Source organism: Phalacrocorax carbo, chromosome 1 (assembly GCF_963921805.1).
Source record: "Phalacrocorax carbo chromosome 1, bPhaCar2.1, whole genome shotgun sequence".
Lineage (NCBI taxonomy): Eukaryota > Metazoa > Chordata > Aves > Suliformes > Phalacrocoracidae > Phalacrocorax > Phalacrocorax carbo.
Window position 1 is genome coordinate 124,810,158 of NC_087513.1, and position 10,341 is coordinate 124,820,498.

Below are 10,341 nucleotides of genomic sequence, written 5' to 3' on the forward strand. Positions count from 1 at the left end.
TGATTACTACAACACAATTCTCCAGATGTATCCTCTCTTCCATGAAGCTTCTGATCAACTGATAATGAGGACTTTACTGGGTAAGGCTCACTCTGTCCATGCTCTGCTCTAGGACTCTTACCGTAGCATCTCCTGCCAGCTGCTGGCACAACACACAATGCCACGCTGATGTTTTGGCTGAGCCGCTATGGCAGTTCTTACTTATGTTCCCCAGTATGCTAAAATTTAGATTCCAATAATGCTAAAATGGCTAACCATTTAGCTACCAACAACCTTCATGTTATTAATAACTAGTTTAGTGTCTTCTACAGTTTGTGGCCAGACATAATTTCCCAAAAGTTTCAACCATTTGCTAAAGTTCAGGAGCCAGCCAGTTAACCTTCACGTTTTAGTATTACACGGTTTTGCAAAGAAAATATATATTACTACACACCCACAAGAGACACCACATGTACCTCTTATGGGTAACCACCTGGCTATGAAAGAAGGGAAGCAGTCCAGTGCCCAGTATGGAATGAGTACCTATATCCCGTTCCACTCTGAAGTGGTTTAAAGCTGGATTAGGACCAGGGGAGTAAATACCAGCACATAATAGAAATTGAGTTGATAAGATGGCAAGTGGTCTTTTCAATGGATCCTACTCACTATCTACAATCTTCCCCTTTCATTTGGCCCTGGGTCTCTCATCTGCCCTGAAAGCAACACATCAGAATATTCAGGATAAGTAGAAAGCAGATTATAACAGTGTTGTCTGCCTTTTAAAAGCACTTACGGGTCAGGTACAGGAGGAGAAAAAAAAAAAAAAAGAAAAAGGAAAGAAGAGTACTACCTTTACTTCTGATTATACCTCTCCAGGCATGAGAGAGACTGGCCAAGCAACAGTACCTGGGCACAGTCCATTCACAGAAATATAATTTCATTGTAGATACAGTGTTTGTGCACAGAGAAAAGGTCACAAGATCAAGGCTAAAAATGTATCATCCTTCCTACTTTGAAACTCTTGCCGATACTTTCTTCCCCAACACATCTTAAAAAGCAAAACCATAACCCAAATGCCACAAATAATACCTTTACAGATTTTCCAATAACACAAACTGGCTGCACAAAATTCAGCCTCCAACTGTATTGGTCTGTATCCAATCTTCAAGTCTCCTTTTTTTCACAGAGAAAAGAGACCTAACAATTCCTGTACATTTGAAAAAGATTACCTTCAAGTCTCTGAAGTTTTTCTTGAAATTGTTACAATACTGTGAAGAGTAAGGAGCAATAGCTATTTTAAAAAATCAGTTTCTCTCTGAAGTACCAGTATTTTTCAAGCAGCTATTAAAACAGAAAGATTCTAGATCTCAGAACGTGCATTTTTTAGCCAAAAGAAACGTGGATAATTTCACATTGGCATCCTGGTTTTCCAAGCTACAATTTTATAACAAACATAAGCCTAATAACTTCATAAAGTTTATTTTGCTTTTCTGTGATGAGGAAAAGGTGAAGCAAATATTCTGCTCTGTACAGAAATTGCATTTAACACTCGTTTGGTAGGCCATTGTCTTACACCTCATTTAATTTAGAAAAATTAGCCAGAAAACAATAAAAAAGTAATTTCTTTGTGAAGTGCTAAACTATGCTAGAGAAACGTGCAAACAAAGCCTTCTCTTCCAAACATTTACGCACTGTCAGCATGTTTTAATACAAGTTTCCACCCTGCCTGTCTTCCCCTGAAGCAAGCACATACAACAACATTTCAGAGCATGTTTTAATGGGATTTTCCAGTCAACCAAAAAAATCAAATTGCGTAGAAGTGGTGGAAGAGTCATAAATACATATTTCACCTTATTGAATTATATGGTAAACTAGGGAAAAGATAATGAGGCAAGACTCTTTTACAGATTTTTATGACGTTTTCTGTCACACTGGGAAGCTGCATAAAGAGAGCATAGAAAGGTATACACCACCAGAATCCAAACAACAGCTGTAGTCATAGTCTTCAGTAAAACAGAAGGGTAAACAGCCCTATAAAACAGGAAAAGAATTTTAAAAATACTGCTACTTCCCTCTCTCACAACACCCACGCCCACCTCCCCTCATATCACCTTTACCTGAATTTCCAAATACATTAAGACGTATGCATTACGATTGTCTTTTTTACGGTGTTACACTGAATTTTTTTCTAAGTAGGATTTGAACAAATCTACACACAAAAGTACTCCAGCTGGTTTATGTGTTTGGAGTATAATAAAACATGATGATTTGGCTTTAGCCTTGAAGAGGAGTGAAAGAATCTCTCCTCCCTTACTACCACTGCTACCACCCTTTACTGGGGATCGGAGCCCCCGATGTGGGCTGATGCAGTTCTGTGCTCTGCTTCCCACCTCTCCCACTGGCCTCCCTCTCCTCCTCTACCCCTCTGTTCTCAAAGACAGCCACAGAAAGGAAGTATGAACTTCCTGGACTGTATCTGCCATTGAAGCCAACCTATACGGCCACTAGTTCTGCGTCTCTCCTTAGTTACCAAGTATATGTTATTGAGACTACAAGGTATCATAAGGCTGAAATCAAGTATCAATTTTTATTTTAAATGGGTACAATTCTGTAAGAATTACTAGAAATCCAAAAATCGAAAACTTCAACAGTATTTATTTTGTTAACAGTTTTCCTATTTGGAGATTGTTTTCCTTCAGTAAAAGGGCTTTGTGTCTACCTGGGATTTCCTCATGCCCTCTAGTCCAACAATTTTACTCACTGATCCCTTCCAATCAACTACTACAGAACAACAGAAAACCTTAAATTCATAGAAGTTTCCCCAAAGAAAGAACACTAGTATAGAGGATGGAGGTATTCTGAACATTGTAACAAGAAAAGACTGGAAGACAAATTAACATCTAATTCAAATTTGCCATTTATGAAGAAATAAATACCACAGTAAAGCTTTAAGTCACATCTTATAACTGATCGACCACACAGCATAAATTCATAGGAAACAAAGCTGCATGAATTCCAAGCAGTCACAAAACTACCACTACCAGGACATACTTATGAAGAGTTTTCCACACTTGCCCTCACTGTGAAAACACTAGAGCAGCTCCCAAAGCTTAAACAATAATTCTGCTGATGCTCTCCTACTCCTTATGAAGTGACCCAGTACAATACCCATTCTGCCTGTGAGTAGGTAGCACAAAGAAAGTACGTAGCAAAAACAATTCAGAAGGATTTTACCTTTAGAAATCGGTTTTAAAAGATTTAAGGCAAGCAAAATTTTACATATATTGAACTCCTAACACTGACATGCCAAATTAATGTGTCAGATTTGTATGCAGTTAACTGTATTTGAAGGTATAATTTATCTTAGTTGTATCAAAAGCATATATAGAATTAAAATAAAGCTAAATCTTGAAAACTTCATTCTCAACTGAAAAATCCTCTACAGGATCTAGCATGTCTAACACTGGTTCTTGAAAGATTCAAAGGGTATTCCCTCCACCCCCAAGAAGCTGTACACCTACTCTAGCACCTAGAGAATGTGAAGAGAGGAATCTTCTAATGCAAACAAATAAATCACTGACTATTTTTAAATCTGGTAATTCTGTCATATTAATTTACATATATAATATGTTGCAGAAGTCATTGGATAACCTTCCTAGGCATGCTGCCCACCAGCAGGTGCATCTCCACCTTTTGTATTTCTGGTGTAGGTCACTTTACCCACACAAAAAAATCATAGAACCGTACAGCAGTCCATGTTGGAAGGAACCTCAAAAGATCATCTGGTCCAACCTTTTGCAGGAAAGGGAGCCTAGATGAGGTTATCTGACACCCTGTCCGACTGCATCTCAAAAACCTCCAGTGATGGGGGCTCTACCATGTCCCTGGGTAGGTTGTTGCAGTGAATGATCGCTCTTACTGTAAAAAATTTCTTTCTTATATTGAGACGAAAACTTTGATCAAATCTTTGCCAGTAGTTCCTAAAGAACAGGCATAGTGAAAGTGCTTTGATACTTATATTTTTCTGAGACAACTGCAGATCTGATGAGCTTGTAGCTGGGTACTTCTTTACAGCTTGTCATTTGTGGCCTTTCCATAAAAGATGAATTTGTTTACCTTTCTTCCCACTTTCTGAGTTTGACCCCAAGATCTATTCCCCAGGTTCTTGTCCCACTTGAGAACTTCCTTGTACCTCCCCCCTTGAGCAGTTTGCTGCTGTTCTTCGAAGATGTCAGCAGAGAAAGACGCCGATACACTACTGCTTCACTGGTAGTTTTGGAGTCAGCGCTTAAATCAACCCAAGCTAAAGCTACCATCTGAGCAGGTAGTCCCCCTACACAGCCACAAACTCCCACTCCCTCCCTCGAGTCAATACAAGGTCGGACTGGTAGCCCCCACAGCTGGCCAGCCAGCCAGAGGTAGCCCAGTGGAAAGCCTTTTGCATGCGTGCGTGTCAGTATGCTTGTTTAGTTTGATTGGTTTCATTTTAAAACAAATCAGTGCCCTGGTTCAGCTGACTGCACAGCATTAAGAGTGCTAACGCCAGCACAAGTGAAAGCGGTCAAAATGCAAAACCTAGCAAGAATGGAGAGGAAAAGCAAGAACTCTTGTTTTCAGGCAGCAGAACATGCTTAGATCAGTTAAGCTGCTTACAAAGCCACGCAGTCAGTTCTCCAGCCTAAGCCATGCCTTTATTCTGCTGCTGCCCACAGCTCTGATACCCAACAGCAGTGAACAGAAAATAGTAGTGAGTCCGTTTCATTTCTGATACTTGGAACTACTCAGCAGTACTGAAATCAAATGTCAAGGGCTGTGCTAATTTCAGCGGCCACAGGGGAAATCTATAGGAAGACAGGCAAGTGAGTTAGCTAGTAATTCTGCTGTTGAGACCTCTTTCAACCTTCCCCATAGCCGTAGGAATGAAGACTAGGGACAGAAATATGAGCAGAAAGCTGCTCCTCCTCCCAGCTTTATTTAGCAAAGAGTTTGAAGAGTAATACTCTCCAAATAAAAGCTGGAGAATACACACAAGGTCAGTAAATAGTACACCGATAAACATGGAGGTACAGGCAGGAGTGCAAAAGTTCATGTCTAATGAAGCCACTGTTGCTGAATTTTCCTGGTAGCATTCCCATGAACTGCCTCACACCAGTGAGCTAACAAATTCACACTTTTTGGGCCAAAAAGGAATCACTCTTCAATGCTGAGTAGTAAACATTTAGAAATACAGTTAATTATAATAACTATTGCACAGTTCAGACAGTTATATTAGACAGTCAATTTAACGATAGGGATTTAATGAGGAAATGCTGTTGAAGTGAATCTTGAAACTGGTCCATGGCATTCATCCTTACACTGCAGGAAAACAAAGAGCTTAGCAAAACCGGAACATCCAGAATTACAACAATAGGGTATAACATCTTGGTGTGAACAAAAAAATCTCTCCTACCCTAGAGTTCCAGAAAACATAGAAGTTCTGCAGTTTCAGACAACAAAATGAACTGCCTCCCCAGGATTAAGAAGTTTCCTCCTCCATTTACCACCTTTCACACAGTGCCTCTCTGGACTGTAGTATCACTTAATCTGACCACTATTGGAGTAATCATGCTGGTGCAGACCAACCACTACATTGAAAAACTGAGCAGGTGATCTTAAAACATGAGATGCCAACTTTCAAAAGTCATTTCAGAAGTGACATGAGAAGGTTGATTCAAATCCTTTAAAAGAAACACTCCACTGAGCAGGTACATAGCACAATGTAATGTATGAAATGTGAGGGATCTCAAACTGTCAAGATTCAACTGGAGGACAGTCAGGCTCTCCCCCATGTAAAGACATCTACTAAAAAAAAAATAATTATACAAAGCAGTATTCTTAGTCTGCAAGCAGGCAACACTTCTTGTGCTATTATACTGTCCAGAAGTCTTAGCCCTGGATGCTAACTCCAATATGCTGGGTTGTGCAAACACGTTTCTTGTCTGATTTTATAAGTGTTTTTCTTTAACTTTTATCCAAAGTTAAAGATATTTTACATCATGATTATCTATCATAAAAATAAGCGATAGCCTGAAATACGCATAAAATAGCTTTCAACAATACATTTCATTAGCAAGCCAAAACACATGGTGTGATTTTAGGTGGTTAGTATGTAATTTGTTTAACTCTCAGTATGAAGACAGGCTTTGCTTTTGAAATGTAGCTATTTTAATAACAGTATTCAGCAATCTTGGTTAAAACACAGATCACTTGATAATCAGTACCATCAAAACTGCTGGCAACAAGAGAACGGCTAAGCATATTTCAGACCTCACAAATGGACATAAACTTTTACTTAATAAGAATCAGTAAACAAAACAATGGTAAACAAGGAAAGGGCTGGGCACTGTCAGATTGGATTTCAAAAGGCCAAATAGTTAACAACATCTGAACTCAAAACAAAAATAGCTGGCAATAGAACACATATTAGACATTAGGTCATTTAATCCACTCACTCGCCAGTTTTGTATTGTTCTCTACAGCACATTGCAAGTGCTTTTGTTTATAACGTGGAAGGGGAGAGGAAGCAACTGATGGGGGAAGAAAGTAGGTTGTCTTTGGAGGCTGAAGTGAAAAAAAGCCATTAAAGAAACACGAGACAGAAAGACAGCATCCTCGAAACACAGCTGGTAAGAATTCATGAAAGAGCAAGATGAAAAGCAGCAGAGAAGTTCAGAAATAAGCTGAGAAATTGAAAGCTAAAGCTCTTAACAGGGTGGCACAAGAAAATAAAATTCTTGCCCAGGGGAACCTGGTGTCATCTGTTGATTAAGTGGAAAGAAATGAAGTATATAAAATTTATGTGATCAATGGAAGATGGGAGCGGAGGGGCAAAGTGGCACAGGCTTTTCCCAGCACTCACACCGGAGGCAAGTGGTACCAACTGCACCTCTTGTTCGCCCACTCATCCAGCTGTTTATAAGAACCAGGTAAGGGAAATGATCCAGCGTCAGAAGTAAGTCAGATATATATTTTTTTCCAACCTGATTAATTCTGTGATCCACCCCACCAGATGGATATGGAAATGGGTACACTATCATGGGTGAGGGAGGTCAGAGAAGTAGGCAGGACAAAATGATGGAAAAGAAGATCACAGAAAAAGGGAGCTGTTTATAATGATGCAGCAAACAAAAATACTGTGGTCTAAACTAAGTTAGCACTGTTTTGAAGCATATTTTATCCCTGCTTTTGCCACAGAACTCCTTCATGACTCTACGTAAATTACTCAGAAATGCTGTTTTCAGTGTGGACGCTAACTGCATGCATTTTATTTTAGTGGTGCCATTCCCAAAATCTGAGTGCTTGATTTGCAAAAGCAGCATAGGCTTAGATCAGATATTCAATTTATTTGCACCTGTGCACTTAAGATAAACCAGGACACTGAACTCAATACCCTGAAAAAAACCCCAGATCCTACCTGGACCAGATTTAGTCTCCACAGTTTTATCTTTCATTCTTCCTGTGGAGTGGGAAGATGTCTATTTCCTTGTCTTGGGAAAGTTTTTTCAGTTAACGGAGGGGGTTGCCAAGTACTGAGATATTAAGGTGATAAGCACAATAGAAGAGACAAGGAAATTTATAGTTCGATAGTCAAAGCAGACTTTGAATGCAGATTTGAGTAATGTTCAGAAAATAAGTCTTGATGTCACACAACCAAAGTAATGGGGATAAGACCAAAATACTTCACCTCTTCAATACCTTGAGTATAACAGGATTTTTTTATGCAACAAACAGTATGTTATTACTTGATAGAAAACTATAGTTCAATCTAGACGTACAAAGAGGCTGAATTAAAGCAACTAAAAAACTTAGTTCTCCTCTTCATTTGTGAGTGCTTCTGGAAACGACAACATTAGTATGGTTACTCTAACTGTGTGTAACTACCCACTTACAACAAAGGAAAAACGGATGCCACCACATTATAATCTCAACACCTATAGGTGTTATGACCAGATGCAATGCTTTGCTGTTTGAACTGATACATTATCTTGCAGCATTGGTTGGATGCAACTCTCTGGATGAACTTGTGCGAGAAAGGGATAACCCAATGTTTTTCCTGGGGATTTCCTGATATTTGCTAATTCCAAGAAAATTGAGATACTCAGGAATTCCAGGCTTTATCCTAATTTGTTCTGGAAAACAAACTTTTCTTGTCTAAAAGAGGCTGAAGAGACATGGCTGAACAGATGAGTAAAAACCCTCACTCCTCTGCTTTCATGCAGTACTCTCACACAGAAATTCCCCATCCCCTCTTCTCTGGCTACTAATCTCACTCGCCTGGTCCAGCAAGAACTACTCTTGCAAAGTCACCCTTACTGGATATGTCTACTCAGACTGCTCAGTCACCTCTCGCGCTTGTAAACCTCCCCCACAACCGCTTTGTCAATGGCACTCCCTCTGTTCAACACAAGACCCAGAATGTGCAACATCACAGTTGCACAATCCCTTTACACAGGTGTTTGCATGCCTATGTGTATACATAACATATACACATTAAAAAACCCAGTGCTTTTACACACATACCAATTTATTTATATATAAAAAAATAAACTCCCTCCCCCATCACACACTGAAAGCCTTGAGCTACCATAAGCACCCCTATGGCACAGCAAAGAAACAGATGTGAGTACTCACTTGGTTAATCAGAAAAAAACGTATAAAAGGTTAGTGTGAACATGTGCGTAGTAAATACTCCATGCCACTTCACCCCACTGCTGTGTAAACAATGGTGCCAGCATGGGGAGAAGATGGTACAAAAGGCAGCAACAAGCAGCAAGGCTGCAGACAAAGCACCACCAGGGTGTTTTTTTTTTTTCCCCAGTGACAGCGCCAGCCCATAGTAATATTAAATTTAAAGTGTTGATTTTAATCTAGAACACCAACATCTGCACGACTGTCCCTCTTTTCTCCCGAGACTTATCTTTCACAAGAGGGTAGTGAAAACTTGAGATTCTTCCAAGCATCTTCACGTGGTTATAGCCGCCTTCCCTCTACCCACTGGCTCCATTCCCCTCCGTTCCGTTCCCAACAAGCCTAGCCACTGCTTGCTCTTCCACCCCTCAACCAATGCAACGCTCAATCCCAGTTTCAACCGTGAGGACGCTGAGGCTCCCTGCCCCGCTCCTGTTTCCTGTGGATATGAGTAAGTTGTTCCCTCGCCAGCGTTAGGCCTAGGAGGGGGTCTCAGACCCCTGGAGAATCAGGCTAGTAGCCGCAATACACATCTTAAAAGCTGCGGTGAGTGCCCTGGCTACTGCAGGTCTGATACCGACAGAGTCTGGGTGATCCCGCTAAAAGTGAAAAAAGTTTTGAAGGGCATGTGAAAGCTTCAGACGGCTGTGAGTTTATTTTGTGGTTTTGTTTTGGCGGTGGTGTTTTTTAAAACTTAAGATAAAAATTTAATAGCTGCCTCTTTTGGAGACAACCATTAACCTCCTTCAGAAAACAAAAGTCCGCAGGTCTCTTCCTTTGTTAAATACAGTCAAAACACTTTCTTCCCTGGCGTAACCGGGAATGGCACAAAACCCCTTGAGAGAACTTTTCCGGGCGGCTCCAAGAGCGCCAGCAGCCGCCGGAGCCCGGCAAGGGGCGGGGGGGGGGGGGGGGGGGCCGGGCACCCCCGCGGGGTTCTCCCCCACCCCCCGCGGGACCCCCGCCCCACGAGCGCCCCCGCCCCGCCGCTCGCTCCCGGGGTCCCTGCCGGGCCCCGGGCAGCCAGCCCCTTCCCTTCCCTTCCCTGGGACACCCCGCCGACCCCCTACCCGGCCCGGGGGGCGGGGCAGCGCCTCCGTCGGCTGGTGCCCCTGCGGGTAGGCGAGGAGGCACCGACCCCCCTCCACAGCGCGGCTGCCCGCTCCGCTCCCGGGACACGCTGGCCCGCTTCCCGCCGCCGGGGCCGCGCTGCTCCGCACTCACCGCAGCCGCCCGAGACAGGGGATCCGCCGGCAGCCGGTATGCGGGCGGCGGGGGTGGCCGAGCGCTCCCGGCCCCGTGCTGCTGCCTTCGCCACCCCCAACTCTCCGGTACGTGCCCGGCGGAGCAGGCGAGGCCGCCGCGCATGCGCCGCGGGCAGCTCCCCGTGCCGCCGCCGAGCGGAGGGCGGTGGCGGCGAGGCGGGGCGGGCACGGGGCTGGGCCACTGCCTGCTGCCCCGCTGCCCCGCGCTGCTCCCCCTCCCGGGCGGTGCCCGCCGCCGAGACTCCCTGCCCAGCGGCCCCGGAGGGCGGGCAGACCCTCCCCGCTGCAGAGCGATCCCTGCCGTCTCCCCCGGGGGCCGCTCCTCGGCCGGAGGCGAAGAGACACCCGTTGACGGCGGGAAACGCGGGCT

General features: G+C 43.3%; 1 protein-coding gene across 2 annotated transcripts in view; it reads right to left on the reverse strand.

The window, feature by feature from the left end:
• The window catches only part of PRRG1 (proline rich and Gla domain 1), a 36,951-nt gene extending 26,930 nt beyond the window's left edge, over nucleotides 1-10,021 (reverse strand). The window contains exon 1 of one of the 2 annotated variants that reach the window (XM_064473481.1): nucleotides 9,931-10,021. The gene's annotated coding sequence lies outside the window, so the exon portion shown is untranslated. The remainder of the gene's footprint in view (nucleotides 1-9,930) is intronic. The other variant, XM_064473472.1, reaches the window with a different exon arrangement.
• Nucleotides 10,022-10,341: the final 320 nt, after the last annotated feature.